This window comes from Lissotriton helveticus, chromosome 3_1 (genome assembly GCF_964261635.1).
Source record: "Lissotriton helveticus chromosome 3_1, aLisHel1.1, whole genome shotgun sequence".
Lineage (NCBI taxonomy): Eukaryota > Metazoa > Chordata > Amphibia > Caudata > Salamandridae > Lissotriton > Lissotriton helveticus.
Window position 1 is genome coordinate 1,087,735,808 of NC_136061.1, and position 11,601 is coordinate 1,087,747,408.

The window sequence follows — 11,601 nt, forward strand, 5'->3', positions numbered from 1 at the left end:
TGTTGCAGAACAAGGGGCTAACGGCGGAATGGAGTAAATGCAAGATAGGGACCCATTCGGTGACCTACTTGGGCCATGAGATCAGCACGAGTGGAATTTCACCCAAGGAACGAAATGTGAAGGCCATAAAGGATGCAAAGGCTCCCAGCTCCAAGGAGGAAGTGCGGTCGTTCCTTGGAATGGCCGAGTATTATAGCAAGTTTGTGAGACACTTCGCCACCAGGACGTACAGAATGAGGCAACTCATCAGAGACAAGACCAAGTTTGAGTGGGACGCAGAAGCGCAATTGGAGTTTGACACAATCAAAGACTGCATCAGTCAAGCCGTTCCATTGCAAGGGTTTGTCCCCTCGGGCAAGACCGTGGTGACCACAGATGCCAGTGATAAGGGCTTAGGGGCGGTTCTGGCACAAGTGAGGGATGATGGTGCCACTGAGACGATCTGCTTTGCTTCACGTGCGTTGTCTCCGACGGAGCAAAGGTACAGCGTCATTGAAAAAGAGATGCTGGCCGTCACCTGGGCCTTGGGCAGATTCCGGCAGTTCGTTTGGGGTACGAGATTCAAGCTGCAAACTGATCATAAACCCCTGATCAAAGTCTTGACTTCCTCGGGTCATGAGACAGCGACCCCGAGAATAGCCAAAATGACTCTGAAGCTGCTCGATTACACCTATGATGTCGAATACCTGCCAGGAACACAGAACAGGGTCGCGGATTATCTCAGCAGGGCTGCGGCGATGGAAGTGGCGCCGGAGGATGCCCTGGACAAGGAGGAGATGGTGGCAAGCATGGAGGACCATGAGAGATCGATAAGTGTCCAAGAATGGGAGGCCGCCTATGATCAGGACATGGAAAAGGTGGAGATCAAGAGACATTTGACGTCAGGCTGGCCCGACAAAAGGAAGCTCACCGATGGAGTACGGAGGTTCTATGAAATAAGAGAGGAACTGTCCCTGAGTGACTCGGGAGTGTTCATCTATAGGGGCGAAAGGGTCGTGCCGCCAGATTCACTGGTACCCAGATTGTTAACTCTACTACACGAGGGCCACCTAGGTATTGTAAAGACCAAAGCACGCGTCAAGCAAATGTATTGGTGGCCAGGCATGGATGTCCACATTGAAAGGCAAGTAAGGGAGTGCGGCCAATGCCAAGGCGCTGACAAAGTGCTTAGACCACTCCGACCGGCCTTGGGGAAGTTTGACACGCCACAGGGACCTTGGGAGAACGTGGCCATCGACATACTGGGGCCGGTCCTGGACAGCAAAGGAGTGAACAAGTATTTATGTGTAGTAATGGACAAGTATTCTAAATGGCCTGAGGTGGACATTCAAGAATCCATGGACACTGACACGATTTTGAGATTCCTGACGTCAGTATTCTTAAGAGAAGGCATTCCCAAAACCATCCTCAGTGACAATGGCCCGCAGTTTGTCTCGGACAAATGGATTAGGTTCATGAGGAGAAATGGTATTGAATCTAAACACACGGCAGTGTATCATCCCGCATGCAACGGTCAAGTGGAGCGGTTCAACCGTGTGCTGATGGGCTCCATACAGGCGGCCATCACGCAGGGAAAGGATTGGGAGACCGAGGTGATGAGCATGCTGTGGTCCTACAGGATCACCCCCACGGCTGTGGGGTACAGTCCATTTCAAGTGCTGAGAGGACGGCATCCGTTCACTCGGGACAATGTAGTATGGAGGGAGAAGACCATCACCAGTAAATGGTCCCCTGCGGTGGTTCAGCACAATTTGGAAAAGGCCCAGAAGATCTATGCCGCCAATTATGACAAACGTCGAAATGTGAAAGGAACAGAGCTGGAGGAAGGAGAGTGGGTTAGGGTTAAACTCCCTACCCTACAAAAGAAAGGTGATAGCAAATATAGTCAGCCTTTACAAGTCAAGGAGGTACGAGGTAGAGCAGCCCTCCTCAGCGACGGCAGGGTGTGGTCCCAAGACCGCATGGCCAGAGTGAACAAGATAGTCGTATGGCCCAAGCTGGAGGAAATAGAGACACAGAGGGACTTCCACGAAACCACGCCTCGACCAGAGCAGGGTGATGAAGTCTTTCCCGAGGAAGTAGGAGAGGACAGTGAGATGGAAAATCCCAGCACAGGGTGTGCAGTCAGAGATGTCACACCGACTGGAGTAACACAGAGTGGAGATCGGAGAGATGGTTCGAGATCAGGCGGAGACAGAGAGGTGGAAGAGAACATGCCGGTAAGACACACCCGTAGTGGCAGGGCAGTTACAGTGCCCTCTCGATATAGAGACTTTGAAATGAGTGGACATTAACAATAGGTTTGTCATACTGGCAGTCCAGCCAGAGAACATTGGGGACCATGGACATACCGTAGAGTTTGAGAAGTTAATTTTGTTTATTGTTAAAAAGGGGGAGATATGTAGGATGCGCTCTAGTCTATGAGCGTGAACGCGATGACGCGTCACGCCATAGACAGGAGCGCGACGCGCGCGCATGCGCAGTAGGCGCCAAAGTGAAGGCGCGAACGGGGAGAACGGCAGTTGGCGACCGGAGCAGTCACTGTGTAGACGCTCGGCGCCCTTATGCTCCAAATACTTGTTTTGAATGAAAATAAAGATAAAGCAGTTATACACCTACCTGGACTCAGTGTATAGTGTGGGCAAGGAACATTACAGCAATTTTTCTTTCTGTTTGTATCTCTTCCTTGTGTGACTTTATAACTTGTACATTTGCATTTTTTTCTGTTTGTATCTTTTATGTAACGCATGTAATCCTAAATCATTATGTTTTACGACTGGTTCTTATGTAAATCGCTCTGACACCTTCGGGTAAAGTTTGCGCTATATAAATTCGCATTAAATAAATAAAATAAATAAATAAATACGAAGCAGCCTCATAATCAGGCTGTCTTCGAAGCTCTACTGCCACCTCGTCTCTGTGAGTGTTCACTTTGTGCTGTGTTGTAATCTTGTTTACACTGTGGCTCCGCTCCTCACGCCACGGTGGAATGTTGGGGACTGAAGATTCTACAGTGAGAGGCGCACGCTGACCTGTCAGTTGGGAGTTGCTGGCTGAAGGCGGCAGGAGCGGTGACGCTGTGTTGCTGTACATTAATAAAACCTGGAACCATCATTCTGTCTCTGCTTCATGTTGTTGCGACGAGGAGTTCTTCAGTCAGCAGGTGACACGGCGTACTGTGGACGCAAGTGACACTGGCATAGGGGCTGTATTATCGCAGAATAATGGTGCTAATGAAAAAACGGTTGCATTCTCCTCTCGCACTTTGACCCCTACTGAGCGCCATTACTCAGTTATAGAAAAGAAATCCTGGCTGCTGCTTGGGGTGTGGAATATTTCAGGATGTATGTATGGAGGCGCAGATTTATGCTACGCACTGACCAGAAACCGTTGTTGAAAATACTGTCACCAGGTGGAACAGGGAAGGGGTCAGCCAGACTTGCTCGGTTAGCCTCCAGGCTGCAGGAATATAATTTTAGCATTGAATTCATTTCAGGATGGCGCAATATCCAAGCCGATTGCATGTCGCGACTGTCCTTAGACTGGGAAGAAGTAGACAAGACTGGCGTGTCAAAGAGAGAGAGAGAAGGAGCTATCTCTAGTGTTGACGATGTGGTTCAGTGGAGTTGTGGTGCTGTCAGTAGAGAGGAATGGGCAGAGGCTATGTCCCAAGATGAAGTTCCTAAAGGAGTCCTAAACCTCATTGTGAAGGGCAGACGCAGAGAAAGCACTTTGTCCATAAGCATTAGACCTTTCAATGCGGTCATTGGCGAGTTATCCACTGTCGCAGAAAAAGTTATCATGCGAGGTGATAAGATAATTCCCCCATTTGGTATTCGTAAGAGACTGTTCGATTTAGTCCATGAAGGACACTTGGGCCAAACCATTACAAAAAAAGTTTGAGAAATGAATTCTGGTGGCCAGGAATGGATGGTGATGTGGTTTATTGGGTTGAAAGATGCAGTGAGTGTTGCAAGAGCGAGAAAAGACTTAAGGTGGGACCCCAATCCGTGCCAAGTTCCATCCATGACCCAGGTGTGGTGTGGCACAGCATTTGCCTTGATTTTATAGGACCCATGTCGGGTCTTCACCCCAGTAAAAGATTTGACATGGTCGTAATGGATGTCCATTCCAGATGGCTCTCTGTGTATCTCCTTCCCGAAATAACCACTAAAATTACCATTAGAGTACTACGCATGATTTTCAAAGGGGAAGGTTTTCCCACTGTCCTTATTACGGACAACGGGACCCAATTGACTTCCAGTGAAATGAGAGAATTTCTAAGCGAGTGTGGCATCAAACATTCACTCACCACTTTATATAACCTACAATCCAACGGAATTGTGGAGAGGGCCAATCGCATGATTAAGGGAGCTATAAGTTTGGCTCTCACAAATAATCTTGACATTCATGAGACTTTGAGTGATTTAATATGGGCTTATCGCACAACTGAGAATTCTACTACAGGAGTAGTTCCCTTCATTGCCATGCGAGGCAGGAAACCAACTTCTAAATGAGTGCCTCCATGGATCAGAGAATTGGTAGAAGAGAAGAATGTGAGTAGTAGTGGCAAGAGTACCCCTATGCACGCTTCCATGAAAGGACATACCCAGGAGAAGAACTCGACTAGTATTCATGTGGGAGAAAACAAGATCTATGGAGTTCAAAGCATTGGCCTGCTGAAATGGGCCCCATTCCATCTGCATCTGAGCACGTTCGCAACTTAGGAGTGACTATAGATAATGGGCTAACAATGCAAGCTCAAGTGAAGACAATGGCGGCCACATGCCTTACCATCCTGCGTTGGTTGAGGAAAATTCTGTGGATGCTGCCGGAGGACACTCAGAGGTCAGTGGTCAATGCCTTGGTGACCTCCCGGTTGGATTACGGCAACGTGCTCTACCTGGGGGCTACCAAGGCAGTCATTAGGCGCCTCCAAATGGTCCAGAACGCTGCGGCGCGTTTACTCTGCGGCTGCAAGAGAAATGATCATATCTCTGGACGCATTAGGGAGCACCACTGGCTCAGAGTGGAGAACCGTGTGAAGTTTAAAGCCCTGAGTTATATGTACAAAATCAAATCAGGTACGGCTCCCAGATACCTGCAATCTCTGGTAACCATGTATTCCCCAGCACGCACACACCGTTCATCCTCTCAAGTTTTTTTTTGCGTCCCAAAAGTTAGGTTCTCAAGGATAGGCGATAGGTCCTTCTCCTTCATGGGTCCTAGACTCTGGAACTCCCTTCCCCTGGACATCCGCTCGGAAAGTTGTTACGGTCGGTTCTGTAAAGCCGTTAAAACCTGGCTATTTCATCAATAACCCTTGGACGTGCTGTATCAAGTGGATCTTGTCTCCTCCAGCGCCGGGAAACCCTTTTTGGGTAGCTGTCGCGCTCTATAAGCTGAAAAAATAAATAAATAAATAGGTGACTAGGTTAAAGTCCGATCAGGATGTTGGGTAAGGGGTCTATCCAAGTTTCGCGGTCCCTTCAAAGTTCGGGAAGTGCACCTTTTTATGTTGTGTTGGGTAATGGTGAAAAATGGAACTTACGTAGAGTAGCAAAGTATTGCTCACAAGATAATTCTCCAAAAACCTTTGTTAGGAAGAATTCATGTTCAGGCTACATATTGGCTCATGATCATCAATTGCTTAACAGTGCTCGTACTGGTGCAAAGATGAGGGCACCAGGCCCTGATGGGGACAACTTGAGCACATGTCAAAGGGAAATTACCGTAAACGAGGAGTCTCATGATCCTCAAGGCACTCCGCCTTACCAGAGACCCTTGCGAGTCAGGAGACTTTCTCAACATTTGCATGATTTCATGGTGCGATGACTCAATGTTCTCTGTCTCATGTTTCTGCCTTTCCCTGTCCCGTCATTTCTTCTCTTCCCACTCTCCTTCCCTTTTGTTCTTTCAAATTCCCTACCTGCGTATAGAGGAAAGGGGGCTATGTTGTAATCTTGTTTACACTGTGGCTCTGCTCCTCGCGCCACGGTGGAATGTTGGGGACTGAAGATTCTACAGTGAGAGGCACACGCTGACCTGTCAGTTGGGAGTTGCTGGCTGAAGGCGGCAGGAGCGCTGATGCTGTATTGCTGTACATTAATAAAACCTGGAACCATCATTCTGTCTCTGCTTCATGTTGTTGCCCATTACAACATGCTGTCCTACCAAACGCCCCTAATGTTATGTCAACACGTTTTTCCGCTACTTGTCGTATAACCATATTGTAATGTCTCTGTCTTTATTTATTTTTTGCAGATTTATATAGCGGAAACTCAACCCAAAGGTATTTGATCGCTTTACATGAGCACCAGTTACGTTACACAAGGACACATTAATTTTTTGGTAGGCACCCTGGAGATTAAGCGATTTGCCCAGAATAACAGGAAGCTGAGTGTAAAGTTGTATCGGATGGATTACAGTTCACAGGAATGTAGATAAGTGATTTTATTCTTTCAGAAGATAAACAGGTCAGCTTCATCAAATAAGCCTGGGCCATACTGCCTGCCCTGGAATCTGGAACACAGGACGTATTCCAGATTCCAGGAGATCAGTGAGACACCACACATCCCCCTTCGTTAACAGAGTAAGAACAAAAAGGTTAACAACAGAATATAAAAACTAAACTAAATATTATGTCAAAATAAATCTGTGTAACCAACACAAGAATAACATATCATCAATAATAAGGAACAGTAAAATCTGTGTAGCAAATATAAGAATAACATCATTAATAATAAGGAACAGTGAAATTTCATTTATCCAAATGATAATCTTAACACCAGACTTGACGTTGTCTTTGCACACAACACTTATCTGGAACATTAGATTGTTGAGGAACAAATTAGCACCAATTTGTTCCATTGCACGAGAACTAAGGAGATGAACTAACTCTGGACTCAGGAGTCTTATAAACAGGCCACAACCACAGACTCCTTGGACAGACTCCAAACGTTCCCATCAGAAAGTTCTACAACTTGGCGACACACTCTGACACTTCCAAGGTAGGGAAAACCGGGACTCACCAACTTCACAACTCTACCTTTCTTCACACGTACCCAGTCATTTATCTTCACAGAAGAAATCACATCTCTACCATGTTGATCGGATCCACACTTGTCGTTTTCCTTACACAATAAATCTCTCATCCATGCTTGACTCATGTTACACTCACTCTTTCTTCCCCTCATGTTTTCAAAATGAAATATATCCCCATTACACCTAGTAGTATTTCTGTAACTCCAAAGAACCTCTTTGATACCCTGATTGCAATTTTTTCCATTAGAAACAGCTAATTGTAATCCTTCCTTGAAGACCTTGATCCAGCTCTCCACAATTCCATTGCTCTGGGGATAATAAACAGATGAGCGTTTATGAACATTGCCATGACTGGCAAGGAAAACTTTCATCTCAGTGGATGTTAATGGGAAACATCGTTTACAACGCTGTGTTTTCACCGCACTACCTTTACCACGCTGCCATTACAACGCAAGTCGTTACTACGACTTGCGCTGGATGGCGCTGTTGGTTAAGGAATATTGTAATTTTATAGTCCAACATCTTCCCTACTGTTACGTGGGCTGGTGTTGGAATATAACATTATAATAATCCTCAATCCGCGCTCTCCAAAGCAAGTCGTTGTAACGACTTGCGTTGTAGTAACCGCGTTGTAAAGTACCGCGATCTAAAAGATCGCGATGTACTGACATACATCCGATGTTAATTGTACTCCGTTGTCGGTTTGAAGCGATTCCGGAAACCCTTATCTTTCAAATACATCATTTACAAATTGAATAACAACTTTCAAGGTAATATGTGGAACTATTCTAACACCAGGCCACTGTGATAACTGATCAATAAGAACTATGGCGTACACAGGATTATGGCCCAAACTCATTGGACCGGCAAGTTCAAGAGATACACATTGCCGTACACCTGACAGTCTATCAATAGGAAGGCGCTCATAAGAAACAGTTTTTTGAGATTTATCGCTAATGGAACATTCAACACAACATCTAACCTTGCGTTCCATACACTTATCTATCGCTGGCCACCAAAACTGTGGTTCTGAAATTCTGGACTCTGCTGTTGTCCCGGTATCGAGGCCCGATATCCGTATCCCGAAACATCAACGTACCATGACGAATTTGGTGTCGACGAACCGATAATGATTAGGACATCATTTCTATGTATTTGCGTCATGATCGAGGCATGCTAACACCCCTGAATCGTAGTTTCCGTCCCAAACCCCAGACTCCATTTTGTAAACGGTATCCATCTTGTGTCTTGCCCTCATGATAAGTCAATTAAAGGTCGAACTTGATCTAAAAGGACACGTCCACCTTCCCTGACTTCCCCCTGACCTGTCCCAACTGACTCCCTTGCCTCCAGCCAAACCTGTTTAGGCAGCTCCTCGCCCAGTGGCCAAACCAGATAGCATCAATGTACAACATACCATAAACCATTCAGCGCGCACAGATCATGTTTTCTACACACATACACACCTGTCCACGCTCCCTGTTTATGGCCAGTTTTATGACTAGGAGGTGCCTTCCTTTATTGGGGTTTCACCGATATCTGATGGGAGTTCCGGGCTTGGCTGAGTAATCTATCACGAATTGGACATCTAAAATGCGGGCTTGCCTACATGACTTCGCTCTTTTGTATTATTGTAGAAATATGTGTATAGCCATATCATAAACTCAAGAATTCTTGCTTGCAGCTATTATTTTTGTATATAAGGAGAAGGCTGTTTCTGTAAAAACGAACAGTCTCCTGAGAACACATGACCCGTGTTTGTCGTGCTTCTAGGATACCTGTTACTTGGTAGCTATCAATAAAACCTGATCTCTGACTCGACTAGAAGACTCCGTGTTTCTGTGGTCCGGAACAGGGAGAACCCAGAGGTCTTCGGGTGTTATCCCCTGGCACCAAACGGGTTCCTAAAAACCCGTTACCTCAGTTGGCGCCCAACGTGGGGCGGTATCAAGCGGCGACGGTCCAAGCCAGATGTTCGTGAGGAGCTTCGTGTGAAAATTCCGGAGGACGGCCAGCCACTTCAGCGACCCCTGTATGTCGACGTGGTTCCGAAGGTCTTTGCTGCGAGGTTCCCCGCGTCCCGACGGCTACGAAGGACTGCTGCCCTGACTATCGCCTTGTTTTGGACCCAGTGATCCTTGGTAGAGCGAAACGATAGACGAGTCTTCTAGCGACGTCACCGATCTTCAAATACTTCAGTTAAGTATAAGTGGAGCGTCTCCCAGTCCTTAGTTTGTCCTTAGTTTTTGGTATCCTTGAGATACGCCTTGATTTGGTACTTGCAAGCCCCAAAGCCGAAGGACTTGTGTATTCACGAGAAATATCGTAACAGATAATCCTTTGAAGTTTGAAGCTAGACTAGTGAGCAAAGATGCCTGGTTTTAGCAGACTTGGAAACTTGTTTTGTCTTGGTTGTAGTAAGGACTCCCGATTAGAGGATTCCTGTCCGGTTCCTCCGATTGGAACTCCAACATACGAGCTCTACGTAAAGCACGGCGTAGGCCCTATCACATATAATGAAGTGTGGATAAAATACACCCGCAAGGATGGTGTTTTAAAATGGCCCCAATATGGTAGTTTCGACTCAGAAATATTAGATAACCTAGAGGTCAAATTATTTAAGAGAAAAGCCCGGCCGGCGATGTTTGACTCTTTTCGCTTATGGCGCAAAGAAGCCAAACAGAAAGAAATAAAGTTAGCAAAAAGGAATAAAAGAGGTATGTCAATGGTGCAAGCTGCCGTTGCATACAGGGATAACGAGGAAGAGCAAGAAAACGAACAAATACTTAGGAGCAAGAAACTAGCAGTAGATAAATGCTACCCGATGTTACCAAATAAGGGACAAGGTCAAGAGGAAAGATCCGAGAAAGATCCATTAATGTCCCACTTATTAAGCTCACCTCCACCGTATGCGTTAGACGCTACTACAACGCCAAAGCGTTTTTCTATACCACGCCCCGGCGCACGAAACATAGCTCTTGCACACACGCCAGCTACTCTTCAGCTGGTTCCTACTTCTCCGGCGCAGCCTTCTCAAAGGCCGCCATCTTTGCTACATACTCCATCTACCTCTACCACTTTGCCTACAGCTCCAACTGTTCCCTATGATACTACGTCTGTCACTGTTTCAACTTCCTCTACTATTGCCTCTACTTCTTCTTTGCCTCAGCCTGTTTTTTCCGATGCACTTGCTCCTCCGCAAGCTTCTCCTTCTATTAGACAAAGAGTGACAGGTACCGTCACTGGTCTGCTTTCACCTTTCTTCGGGTCGCCTAGAACGACCCCTAAAACAGAACATAGACAGTTGCGTAGTCAACTGCCTGATTACGAGGAAAGACGAGTGCTGAATGAACTAGCACGCCAATGGATTACGGACACTGTTAGATATGATGTTCAGTCTGTTATGGAAGTTTTCCGTGAATGGAATGCACCCACTCAGAGATACGTATTCGAAGAAATGTGTGTATATCTAGGCGAAGATGTAAAGACAAATGATCCCAAATATACAATGAACGAACTATGGCGTACACGCTTTAAGTTCTATGAAGGTATGATTATAGGTGCAGATGTTGAGAAAGCGATAGAATTATTGCTCTCTTATAGGAGTAAAGGAAACGTCTCTAGATCATGTCATGAAGACGATGCACCAGACGGGAAAAGAGCGAGACAGTACCCCATGAGAGAGGTTCCTCCGGTTTGGAGGGAAGGTGATGCGAATGCGAATCCACCGATTCTGCCTCATTTCCAGCGTGTATGGGTACATGTCCCCTGGAAAAGATCCGATGTCTTAGCACTAAAGCAGACATTGCCTGATCCTCGTAAAAACCCGACTGGGTATTATAAGGAGTTATCGCAAACTGCAAGCTCATGTATAATGAATTTAGCGGACATAGACATGTTGTTCGGGAACATTGTTCCACATCCTCTATGGAGCAAAATACGTCATACGAACCATGACCAAGAACTAGGTGACTCATGGGCGAACATTGCCGCTATCGATGCTAGACAAATTGGTGGTTCTAAACCTGAGCCGTTAATAGCTGAACTTCCCGGTCGAATTATCGCGTACATGAAAACGATAATGCCCGAGGTACGCGTAAACTGGGACAAGCTATCTGCGTGCAAGCAGAAGAAAGATGAGAATGTGTCTGACTTTTTCACAAGATTTGAGGAGACTTTCACCGATCATAGTGGTCAGGATATGGCTACCGAGGGTGGTCAAAGATTGTTTGTAGACAAGTTCGTACATAATTTAATACCTGAACTGTGTAATAAACTAAAAGATTCAGAGAGTGCTTGGGCTGTCTCTACGTCAGCTCAAATTTTAGCTACAGCCCAGTACTATGAAAATAGGCGCAAAGACGAGCTAGATAAAGTCGACAAAAAGACGAAAGATTTAAAAACTAAAGTTCTTCTCCAGCACGCTTATCCTCCTCGTACGGCTAGTCAGCCCAATTATCAACCACAACAGCAGTACTCGAGAAACGCGCAGGGAAACGAGTTTTCCCACCAGTGTATTGCTTATGGCCCGAATCAATGTGCGTATTGCAAGGAAGA